We start from the raw sequence: 12892 nt of genomic DNA on the forward strand, positions 1-12892 counted from the left end.
ACATTAAATAGGGGTAGTGACCAATAGGATGGAAGCATTCAATGATGTTGATTAATCCTTGCTATACAAGCGGTCAGCTGTCAGAAATACAGCAATAAAACAAAAAAAAGTCAAAAAATGCTCAAAAAATAAAGTGCTCTAAAATTATATAAAATATAAAATGTACAATATATAGATGTAAAATATGTAACATATAGCAGTATCATGATACAATGAAATATATTTGACCTAAAGATAATATATTTCAAAGTGATTCAACCACCTAATCACCTGCAAAACGTTTTTTACAAAATGTTTTTTACAAAATATTTATCATACACAATTTAAAAATACTAATAACAGATTATACTGTAGCATATAAAATTCTTATTTAAAAACTGTAAGAACACAAAGAAAATATGAATTTATCCCTTTTATCTTTTCTTTCTTTATTAATGTCATAACCAGGGACTCCCAGCCCATCTTCCATGTTAGTGCTGACCCAGCCTCAACTGCTTAGCATCTGCAATCTAACGATGAAATGCACATTCTGTCCTTTCCTCCTATCCTTTTCTAATCATTACCATGCAGTGCATTTCTTTTATTCTTACTACTGTTACTTAGTCATATTCTGAGTGGTTAAATTCAGACCCTCAGGACTCAAAGTACCCAATTTAAAGATCCAAAAACTTTCTTTCTTTATCAAGCTGCTATTACAATTCAGAGCAGTAACAGCTACTTGATCTATAATTATAAGTTTTAAGAATTTTGGATCTTTTTTGATGGAAAGTGCAAAAATATTTGGACACACTATGTTGTTGAAACCCATTGCGCATATTGTAACGATGCTTGTTTAATCTAGCATGCATTGTCTGAATAGTGTGACCCACATATTGTAGGCCGCACGTGCATTGCCGGAGATAAACAACATAAGTGGACTCACAGTCCACCCTGCAATTGGTGGTGAAGCTCTCCCCAGTGGTTTGCGATCTGAAAGAGGTGGCTCCAGTAACAATTGTGCTGCAGCACAGACATTTTGGGGTGTTTCAAGTATAACAGCCCAAATTAGAATTCATGGGTTTCTCCTTTGTATTTTTGGATTCCAAAAAAATATTGCTAGGTGACACCATACTCCGCAAATTGCGGTTTCTTCAATAATCAATATTCGGCCTTTTGGGCAAATGGTTTGAAAGAATTGGGTCAGCCTATAAGATGAACCAATACTAGCTTTATAACCTTTGAATACTTGCTCGAGATTGGTTGTAAGTGCTTACCATACTCCATTTCCTAAATTTCGTTTCATTGATCTTATTATCGGAAAGGATTTTTGCATTGCAAGAATCATGTGTGAGAGGTTGAGTTCTCTTATAGGCATCTATTAATAGCTTCTTAGCATTTCCTTTCTGTATCAATCTCTGCCTAAGAATTCCTGATTCCTTCATGAAATCCTGATCATTTGTGCAATTTTTACGAACCCTCCAATACTGGCCATATGGAATATTCTTAATCCATCTGGGGAGGTGCCCACTATCAAACCTAAGATAGCTGTTTACATAAACAGGTTTGAAATGTGTTGACGTAGACAACCTCCCCAGATCATCCACTTTAATGAGGAGATCGAGAAATTGGATGGATGTGCTGGACATGGATGCTGTAAATGATAAGCCCCGTGGATTCCTATTTAATTCATCAATAAAATCAATTTAAGGGCCATTCCAATTCAAAATTAAATAGTCTATGAAACAATGGTAAAAATTAATACGGCCCATTGCCAGGGGGGACTGCGAGATGAAAACGGACTCAAAAGGGCCCATATATATACAAGTTGGCAAAACTAGGGGCAAATCTCGTCCACATCGCACAGCCCTGACCTGCCTGTATACTGTGCCATCAAAAGTGAAGACAATATTGTTTAAAATAAAACTGATGGCTGTTAAAATAAAATTCCTTTGTTCCTCTAGCATTGATATGTCAGTACTTAAAAAATGATCCACTGCTTGCACCCCCAATTCATGGGTGATATAACTATACAGTGATGCCACATCTAAAGTTAGCAATAAACAATTACTCTGAGGGGGTAGATCTCTCACTAATTTGATCAATTCAGAAGAATCTTTCAAATAGGAGTCCAAATTCAATACAAACTTTTGAAGAAATAGATCAGCATAATGTGATAAGTTTGCAGTTATTGAGTTAATATCCGAGATGATAGGGCGGCCAGGGGGGTTGGTTGTGTTCTTGTGTAATTTCGGGAGGAAATTAAAAAAAAGGATATTTTATAATGGGGGATATCCCAAAAAATTTTTTCATTTTTATTCAGGAATAGGATCCTTTTTTCCCAAGCTTTCTTTACCAGAGTATTATAATTCAAATAAATTGATATGGAGGGGTCTGAATCTAACGTCTGGTAGTAATTCTGATCACCCAAAATTCGTTTGCCCTCATTCAAATACCAGGTCCTGTCCATTGTCAGGATTCCACCTCCTTATCTGCACTTTTTATTATAATCTCTTTGTTTTCCCTTAAGGGTTAACAAATTTAACATTTTTAATTTAACTCCTCGCAGGGAGATAAATGGTTAAATGAAGGTTAAACAGTTCAATGGCAAGCAATAGGCATAGTTCTAGATTGTGAGCCCAATCGGGGACAGTGATGATAATGTGTGCAAAACTGTAAAGCGCTGCGGAATATGTTAGCGCTATATAAAAAATAAAGATTATTTATTATAGTTAATGAGCAATAAACAAGATAACGGCAGTTCTTTAAATCACTTATCGTGTCAAAGGCTCCCTAGTTCACAACTGAAGCTCTGAAGGTAGTGGCACCAACAACAGCTTGTGCGGTGCTGTTCCAGTGGGGTCTTGCAAACCACCGTCCGTCTTCTAACACAGTGGTCGGTCTCCAGCACCTTCCACTGAGCCCCTAGTCCATAAGTTGGTGCTGCCAAATCAAACAGGGTCGCAGCACTGACAGTGTTCAATGTGGACTGGACAGTGCCAACTGGCAAGGTAGGCTGCAAATGTCTGTCCAGTACTCAGCTTTCTCTATGTGGCACATGCACTGTACTCACAGTCAAGGAATGCATGTGTCTCTCCCTGAGCAGCTGCCGTCACCTGAATGGCTGCTCTGCACAGCCCTGCTCAGTTTACTCTGCATGTCCACCAATACCAATAAATCTCTCACCCTGTAAGTCTCTCACACAGCTGTCCCAGATCTGTGCTCTGCGGCTGTAAGCTTTTCCCAACCAACTCTCGCTCGGAGTATACTGACCAACACGGGTGCTGCTGCACATCTACCAGTCTTGGGGAACACATCTCAGGATTTTGCACCCGGCCCCCGCTGCTCCGTGCAAGCACCACACTCTGCACAGCTGGGCACACGGTGCTCCGCACACACACTGTCTCACCGGAGCGCCCGCTGAAGTTCTGCTGGAGCACGGCTCCTCGCTGCCTCTTGCTGCAGAGTGTGACGCACACCTGCCTCCGCTCTCACTGCTTGGGGAGAACTCACTCTTTCTTCGCGCTTTCTCCTCACTGCCTGGCTTAGCCACACCCCCTCTTCCTGGGTTCAGGGGACCTGACCTGTCCCCTATTCTTTCCCCCAGGCAACATGGAACATGGCCTCAGCAGTTCCGGACCCAGCATGATGCAGGCACCTTCAGCCTGGTCTTCCTCCTTACACTCTCCCTCTTCTTTAGCTCACCATTCCTCGGACGAGACCTCTTCATGCTCCTTTATGTTCTTCGGAGGAGGATCAGATGCCCACTGTCACGATCCATTATTTGGATCTGTGGCAGATTTGGCGTTTCATATTAAAACTTTTTTCCTTTCAAGCCATGGGGGTTAATGTCTGTTTCCCCCCCACCCCCGGTGGCCACTGGTGTAATTACATTACTGCCTAGTCTGCAGAAGTGGTTGGTGACCACTCCCACCCTCCTTCAAAAGGTCATCTGATGCATCAGCTGACTGTTGGTTATACAGGTCCTTTTGGATACCACATATATACGAAAAGCAGCTTAAAAAGCCTAAGCCAGCTCACAAACCAGACCAGCAGTAATGGAGCACGAGAGTCCGTCTTGATCCAAACGTCCAGCAACAGCAAATCCAACAGAAAATAGATACTCCAGCTCCGATAAAAACTTGAAATCTTTAATAATCTAAATGGTTAAAATAGATAATCCTTACATGTGGTGGACCAGACAGGTGTTTGTAATAGATAAGGCTACGCGTTTCGACCTGAATCGGTCTTACTCATGCCTGTGTTACATTGCAAGTGAAAGCTACACATATAGTGTTCCTAGACAGAAGGTTCCGCCCTCTCCACATCACATGATGTCTAGTGAAAGGTCCTACAAGGTCCTACAAACACATATGTGAGTATAATATACAATTTAAAACAATAACACTAAATAATTAGCAATAGTAGTATTCGTTTCTTTTGTTTAACCCTGATGGAAATCGAGTGTTGAGATTAAAAATCCAGAACGCCTCTCTTGTGAGTAGACGTCTTTTTATGTCTCCTCCTCGATTAGGCGGATAGATTTTTTCTATGCCATGCACCTTAAAGGATGAAGTATCACCATTATGCATCGTACGAAAATGTTTTGCAGCCATTGATATATTTCTATTAGTCATGTTACATATATTGACATCTTTCAGGTGCTCTGTAATGCGAGTTTTTAATTTGCGACTTCTGAATCTGGCCGACCCGTTTCGCTCAACCCTAGACATGGCTAAACAGGCGCATGCGCAATTCTCCAAAATCTGTGGGATCTCCATGCATCTCCTCTAATATTTGTAACACCCTGTCGAAGGTATCTCACTCTTGAGGAGGCCAGAACATGACAGAGCTTCTCGCCTCTGCATCCAGGGCCATCATGGCAATCTCTGCCTCCATCACAGGAGTCATGGGGTGCATCCTCAACATACCCCTTACTCGCTCAGTCCAGACCCACAGCAGAGCATTACTCCCTGTAAAGTTTGGGAGATTGCTCAACATTTACTCCAGCGGTATACTGGCTCTTGGGGCACCCTTGGCCGCTTGGTCTGTCACTTCCATGCCTCTGGACTGCATCCTGCCGACTACGCCAAGTGTACGCAGGTTGTGGGATGCAGTGACAGACAGAAGGCAGAGCGAGGGTTAACAAACGTAACAGTTTTAATTTAACAGGGGGTTAACTCCTCGCAGGGAGATAAATGGTTAAATGAGTGTTAAACTGTTCAATGGCAAGCAATAGGCAAATTAATGAGCAATAAACAAGATAATGAGAGTTCTTTAAATCACTTATGTCAGAAGCTTCCCTGTTCACAACTGATGCTTTGAAGGCAGTGGCGCCAATAACGGCTGGCGCGATGCTGTTCCAGTGGGGTCTTGCAAACAACGATCTGTCTTCTGGCAGCAGTGGTCGATCTCCGGCACCTTCTGCTGAGCCCCTAGTCCATAAGTTGGTGCGGCCAAAGCAAACAGGGTCGCAGCACTGACAGAGTCCAACGTGTACTGGCCAGTGTCAACTGGAAAGGTAGGCCGCAAATGTCTGTACAGTACTCGACTTTCTCTATGCGGCACATGCGCTGTACTCACAGTCACGGAGCACACGTGTCTCTCTCTGAGCAGCTGCCGTCACCTGAATGGCTGCTCTGCAAGGCTCTGCTCAGTTTGCGCTGCTCTGTGCATCCACGGATACCAGTAAATCTCTCAAGCAATAAGTCTCTCACACAGCTGTGCCAGATCTGTGCTCTGCGGCTGGGAGCTTTTCCCAATCAACAGTGCTAGGAGTACTCTGACCAACAAGGGTGCTGCTGCGCATCTGTCAGTCTTGAGGAACACAACTCAGGATCCTGCACCCGGCCCCCGCTCCTCTGCGCGAGCTCCACACTCTGCACAGATGGGCACACGGTGCTCGACACACACACTGTCTCACTGAAGCGCCTGCTGAAGATCTGCTGGAGCACGGCTCTGCGCTGCTTCTCTTGCTGAGAAGCACGACGCACACCTGCCTCCGCTCTCACTGCTGGTGGGGAACTTACTCTTTCTTCACGTGCTTTCTCCTCACTGCCTGGCTTAGCCACATCCTCTCTTCCTGGGTCATAGGGCCTGTCCTGTCCCCTATTCTTTCTCCCAGGCAACATGGGATGCAGCCTCAGCAGTTCCGGACAGCCTGGTGTTCCTCCTTATACCTTCACCCTCAAGCCTTCCACAGTCCCACCACCCACTCTTTGAAAAACTCCACTTCAGCCACCCGTCCTTACCATTCACACATTAACAGTTCCCATCAAACATCATATCACATACTGTACATAGCCAGCAGCTTATGTTTTGGCCAAAAGATTTTTTAAGCCACCAAGGTAGACTTTTTTTGCCCAGGCTCTACTCTACTCTAACCTATTAAACATTTCTTAAAATACCCAATACTTTTTAAAAGTATTTCTCTTTATTTTTCTTTAAGGGAATGAATCACATACATTTTTTAAGATGACCTCTAATACCACATACAAGGAACAAATGCCATCATACCATGACGAGACCACATATTACCACCACATAGTAACCAAATAATCCTACATGCAAGGCACAAATACCGCCACACCATGACTTGACCACACATTACCACTACATAGTGACCAAATACTACAATACTGATCATTAATAAAAAGAAAATACAATATTAAGTGCCATAATACACAGGAGTTCTGTAAATAGTGTCAGTGTACAGGTAATTTAGTGATGACCAGTGTCATACGCAAGAGCTCTGTATATAATGTACAGGTAATACAGTGATCACCGGTGACATTATACATAGAAGCTCTGGATATACAGGTCCTTCTCAAAAAATTAGCATATAGTGTTAAATTTCATTATTTACCATAATGTAATGATTACAATTAAACTTTCATATATTATAGATTCATTATCCACCAACTGAAATTTGTCAGGTCTTTTATTGTTTTAATACTGATGATTTTGGAATACAACTCCTGATAACCCAAAAAACCTGTCTCAATAAATTAGCATATTTCACCCATCCAATCAAATAAAAGTGTTTTTTAATAATAAACAAAAAAACCAACAAATAATAATGTTCAGTTATGCACTCAATACTTGGTCGGGAATCCTTTGGCAGAAATGACTGCTTCAATGCGGCGTGGCATGGAGGCAATCAGCCTGTGACACTGCCGAGATGTTATGGAGGCCCAGGATGCATCAATAGCGGCCTTAAGCTCATCCAGAGTGTTGGGTCTTGCGTCTCTCAACTTTCTCTTCACAATATCCCACAGATTCTCTATGGGGTTCAGGTCAGGAGAGTTGGCAGGCCAATTGAGCACAGTAATACCATGGTCAGTAAACCATTTACCAGTGGTTTTGGCACTGTGAGCAGGTGCCAGGTCGTGCTGAAAAATGAAATCTTCATCTCCATAAAGCATTTCAGCCGATGGAAGCATGAAGTGCTCCAAAATCTCCTGATAGCTAGCTGCATTGACCCTGCCCTTGATGAAACACAGTGGACCAACACCAGCAGCTGACATGGCACCCCACACCATCACTGACTGTGGGTACTTGACACTGGACTTCAGGCATTTTGGCATTTCCTTCTCCCCAGTCTTCCTCCAGACTCTGGCACCTTGATTTCCGAATGACATGCAAAATTTGCTTTCATCAGAAAAAAGTACTTGGGACCACTTAGCAACAGTCCAGTGCTGCTTCTCTGTAGCCCAGGTCAGGCGCCTCTGCCGCTGTTTATGGTTCAAAAGTGGCTTTACCTGGGGAATGCGGCACCTGTAGGCCATTTCCTGCACACGCCTGTGCACGGTGGCTCTGGATGTTTCCACACCAGACTCAGTCCACTGCTTCCTCAGGTTCCCCAAGGTCTGGAATCGGTCCTTCTCCACAATCTTCCTCAGGGTCCGGTCTCCTCTTCTCGTTGTACAGCGTTTTCTGCCACATTGTTTCCGTCCAACAGACTTACCATTGAGGTGTCTTGATACAGCACTCTGGGAACAGCCTATTTGTTGAGAAATTTCTTTCTGGGTCTTACCCTCTTGCTTGAGGGTGTCAATGATGGCCTTCTTGACATCTGTCAGGTCGCTAGTCTTACCCATGATGGGGGTTTTGAGTAATGAACCAGGCAGGGAGTTTATAAAAGCCTCAGGTATCTTTTGCATGTGTTTAGAGTTAATTAGTTGATTCAGAAGATTAGGGTAATAGGTCGTTTAGAGAACCTTTTCTTGATATGCTAATTTATTGAGACAGGTTTTTTGGGTTATCAGGAGTTGTATGCCAAAATCATCAGTATTAAAACAATAAAAGACCTGACAAGTTTCAGTTGGTGGATAATGAATCTATAATATATGAAAGTTTAATTGTAATCATTACATTATGGTAAATAATGAAATTTAACACTATATGCTAATTTTTTGAGAAGGACCTGTAAGTGTAAGTGTACAGGTAAAACACTGACTCACTGGTGACATCTGTAGTTGAAGTCCCTCATCTTCCCTTTTCTTCTTCATCCTTCCATCCAGTGCAGACCGCCATCACTTCTTCCAGCCAGGACTTGTCTTGCATAAAATAACACAGTTACCTAGAGCACATTCCCCACTTTTTCCCTTTCTTCTACACAACGCAGTTGAATTTAGATTTGCACCCACCTTTAATTTATAATTAGTTTTCATGTAACCCGCCATTCCAAATATAAATTGTAATAAAAAAAACTTGATTCCAGCTCACCCAGTTGCTCCATGCTCATCCACCTCAGACACCGGCCTTGCCCTGGCCTCACATCAAAGATAATAGAAACATTTGGAGTCCGGCTCAACAGGACTGGATTTTCCTTTTCTTTTTATTTTTCAAAAGAAAAAATTTCCTGGTCGACATGTAAATTTTTCTTTTGTATGCACTATATTTTATTTTGAAAAATAAAAAGAAAAGGAAAATCCAGTCCTGTGGAGCCAGACTCCAATTTTTTCTATTATCATAAATTGTAATACACCACTGTGCCCCCAACAACTATGAATGTCACATTCCCCATTAATATATAAATTAATTAGCACCTGTACTCTTCCCCCAATTCAATACCAGTCACTGCATCCTCAACGTTCCCACTATGTACCTCCCTCCCTCCGATTCATTATATTTGCATGCCCCTTCTGCCCCAATTTATTGTAATTTCTTCTCTCTTTCCTACTCCCACCCTCAATTCATTATCAACTGCTGTCCTGTTATGAACAGGTGATTCAGAACCACAATGGACCTAGTGGTTAAGAGCACACAAAGTGACCTGATAGTTACTAACATAGGACGAGCTCTGAGACGTGGGAACTCTGCTGACCGCAATCCCTAATCCTATCATACCACACTAGAGGTAGCCGTGGATTGCGCCTAACGCTCCCTATGCAACTCAGCACAGCCTGAGAAACTAGCTAGCCCTGAAGATAGAAAAATAAGCCTACCTTGTCTCAGAGAAATTCCCCAAAGGAAAAGGCAGCCCCCCACATATAATGACTGTGAGTTAAGATGAAAATACAAACACAGAGATGAAATAGACTTTAGCAAAGCGAGGCCCGACTTACTGAATAGACCGAGGATAGGAAAGATAGCTTTGCGGTCAACACAAAAACCTACAAACAACCACGCAGAGGGGCAAAAAGACCCTCCGCACCGACTAACGGTACGGAGGTGCTCCCTCTGCGTCTCAGAGCTTCCAGCAAGCAAGAAAAACCAATATAGCAAGCTGGACAGAAAATATAGCAAACAAAAGTAACACAAGCAAAACTTAGCTTATGCAGGGCAGACAGGCCATAAGAACGATCCAGGAGAAAGCAAGACCAATACTGGAACATTGACTGGAGGCCAGGAACAAAGAACTAGGTGGAGTTAAATAGAGCAGCACCTAACGACTTAACCTCGTCACCTGAGGAAGGAAACTCAGAAGCCGCAGCCCCACTCACATCCACCAGAGGAAGCTCATAGACAGAACCAGCCGAAGTACCACTCATGACCACAGGAGGGAGCTTGACCACAGAATTCACAACACTGTCCCCCACATTCATTACATCATTTACTCTCCCCACCCTCAATTTATCATTATTTGCTGCTCCACCCCCAGTTCATCGTCATTTGTTGTCCCACACCCTCAATTCCTCACCATTTACTGTCCCCTATCCCCCAGTCTCAGTACATCATCAGTTACTCCCCCACCCTCAATTCACCATTTGCACTCCCCCATCCCCACCCTCAATTCATAATTTGCAGTCCCCCACCTTCATTTCATCATTTACAGGAACACTCGGTTAAAGAGAACCTGTCACCCCGAAAATCGCGGGTGAGGTAAGCCAACCGGCATCAGGGGCTTATCTACAGCATTCTGTAATGCTGTAGATAAGCCCCCGATGTTACCTGAAAAAGGAGAAAAAGACGTTATATTATACTTACCCAGGGGCGGTCCCGCTGCTGGTCAGGTCGGATGGGCGTCTCTGGTCCGCTGCGGCGCCTCCCATCTTCTTTCCATGACGTCCTCTTCTGATCTTCAGCCACGGCACCGGCACAGGCGTACTTTGCTCTGCCCTGTTGAGGGCAGACAAAGTACTGCAGTGCGTAGGCACTGGGCCTCTGACCTTTCCGGCGCCTGCGCACTGCAGTACCATCCTCTGCCCTCAAGAGGGCAGAGCAAAGTACGCCTGCGCCGGAGCCGTGGTTGAAGATCAGAAGAGGACGTCATGGAAAGAAGATGGGAGGCGCCACAGCGGACCAGAGACGCCCATCCGACCTGACCAGCAGCGGGACCGCCCCTGGGTGAGTATAATATAACGTCTTTTTCTCCTTTTTCAGGTAACATCGGGGGCTTATCTACAGCATTACAGAATGCTGTAGATAAGCCCCTGATGCCGGTGGGTTTACCTCACCCGCGATTTTCGGGGTGACAGGTGCCCTTTAAGCCGATATTTCCTGTATATGACGATGTCAAAAAAGAGAGTTTTTCTTTGTCTAGATGCTTTATTCAGCAAGAGACACTGATATCCATGTCCCTTATTCATTGGTATGGTCGATGGTTGTGTACTAATCATACTACATCGGCCTCTCCATTGGACTGCAGTTCCCCCCTCACTTTATCATTTGAAGTCCCACCCTCTTTATCATTTGAAGTTCCCTCCCCCCGCTCACTTCATCAATTGCAGTTCCCCTGTAGAATTGCAGGCATCGGAATGTCATCACGGACAGGAGGTAGATCAAGGGTTAACAAGTTTATTGACAGATATAAACTCCATGCAGGGAGAGCAGGGGTATGGGAGGCAAAGATTATAATGTTATGGGAATTGGAGGGGAGAACAGGGTAAACTGGTGTTAGGAGAATGTTAAAAAAAGGGAAAGCAAAATAAAACTTATCCGTCTGTTGGCTTCTTGATTGCAGCCTCTCGGGTTCCAACGATGGCACCGACAACAGTGGCACGTAATGTCTCAGGGTTGTCCTGGAAAGATGGAGGTCCGGTTCCTTGATGCAGATGGAGAGTCTTTGTGTTCCTAGGCGGATTCCCGTACCCGCGACTTTCTCATCCTAGTCTCAGTACTTTGTACAATGTCACTGGAGCGTTCTGGCTCATTTACCAGTACAAGGCTAGGCTGCACACACGTAGCAGTCACTGGTCTCATGTGTGAGTCACCTCCCGGCACAGGGGATATCGAGAGAGTCGCTGTCTGATGTCCGAGAGCCGTGGACACAATTACAGGGGTTGCGCTAGGTGGACCTATGCTTACAAGATGCTCCGCTCTCAAGGCCTGCACCTCACTCTGCTGCGCGCTCAGTCTTCCTGCCAGAACTCCTTCCTTTCTCCCGCATGCAGCCCTTTTTATCTTTGACCCGCCCCTTGCTGACAAGAGTAAAGGTCGATCAGGGCCAGAAAGCTCTCCCCCGTGCAACAATGATGACAGTCCCGACAGTTCAGGAATCAGCACAAGAAAGGTACCCCCGGTCTGGTTTATCTTATACCACCTCCCCCCACTCGCCTCATCATTTGTAGTCCCCCTCGCTTCATCATTTGCAGTCCCCCCTCACTTCATAATTTGCAGTCCTCTGCACATGAAGCATCATCAGGGAGTAGAATCTGTGGTCACTGTCACAGCCCCTGCTCCCTCCCTGAAACGAAGCGTCATCAGTGACGCTTATTTCAATGGCTAATCCCTGCTGTGTCCCTGAGTGTCTCTCTTGTGCAGTGTCTCCCCCCATATGCAGTCTCTCACAGTGCCCTGTGCGATGAGTGCGGTGTCTGGTCTGTTTTCTCCTTAGCTAAATAGTAATAAGGTGGCCACAGAGTGGTGTCACTATACCCAGCGTGCAAGTGGACTAACACTGCATTCGCAGGTGACGTCACAAGTCTCTGCAGGGAACAGTAACACCGATCTGCCACATTTTTACTTTTCATCTAAGCAGACAGCAGACCAGATGCTGCGCTCATCGCACAGGGCACTGAGGGAGACTGCACGTGGGGGCAGACATTGCACAGGGGAGACACTGATGGACACAGCAGGGACAACACATTTCGTTTCAGGAAGGGGACAGGGGTTGTTACAGTGACTGCAAACTCTTCCCCCGTGATGATACTTTGTGTGCGTATCCCAGCATGCACTGGTGATAAAAAATGACCATCAGACATGATGTAGGGAAAAAAAAGCAGATATTGTTGTTACGGAATGTTAGGGAATTTTTTAAGTAAGTATATTAGAAATTAGCTTATTATTATGGGACTTAATAGATAGGGAGTTAGGAGCAAAATGCTTTGCCTTCGGACCTCCCCTTTACCACCTGCGCGACATGCACCTTATATCTACAGCACTGCAAGAGCTGCGTTCCTACAAACCACCGTATAAATACTTCATGATGATTGTGCTGGCTCACGCTGAGCACCGCCACGATCAAATGCTG

Source organism: Ranitomeya imitator, chromosome 5 (genome assembly GCF_032444005.1).
Source record: "Ranitomeya imitator isolate aRanImi1 chromosome 5, aRanImi1.pri, whole genome shotgun sequence".
NCBI lineage: Eukaryota > Metazoa > Chordata > Amphibia > Anura > Dendrobatidae > Ranitomeya > Ranitomeya imitator.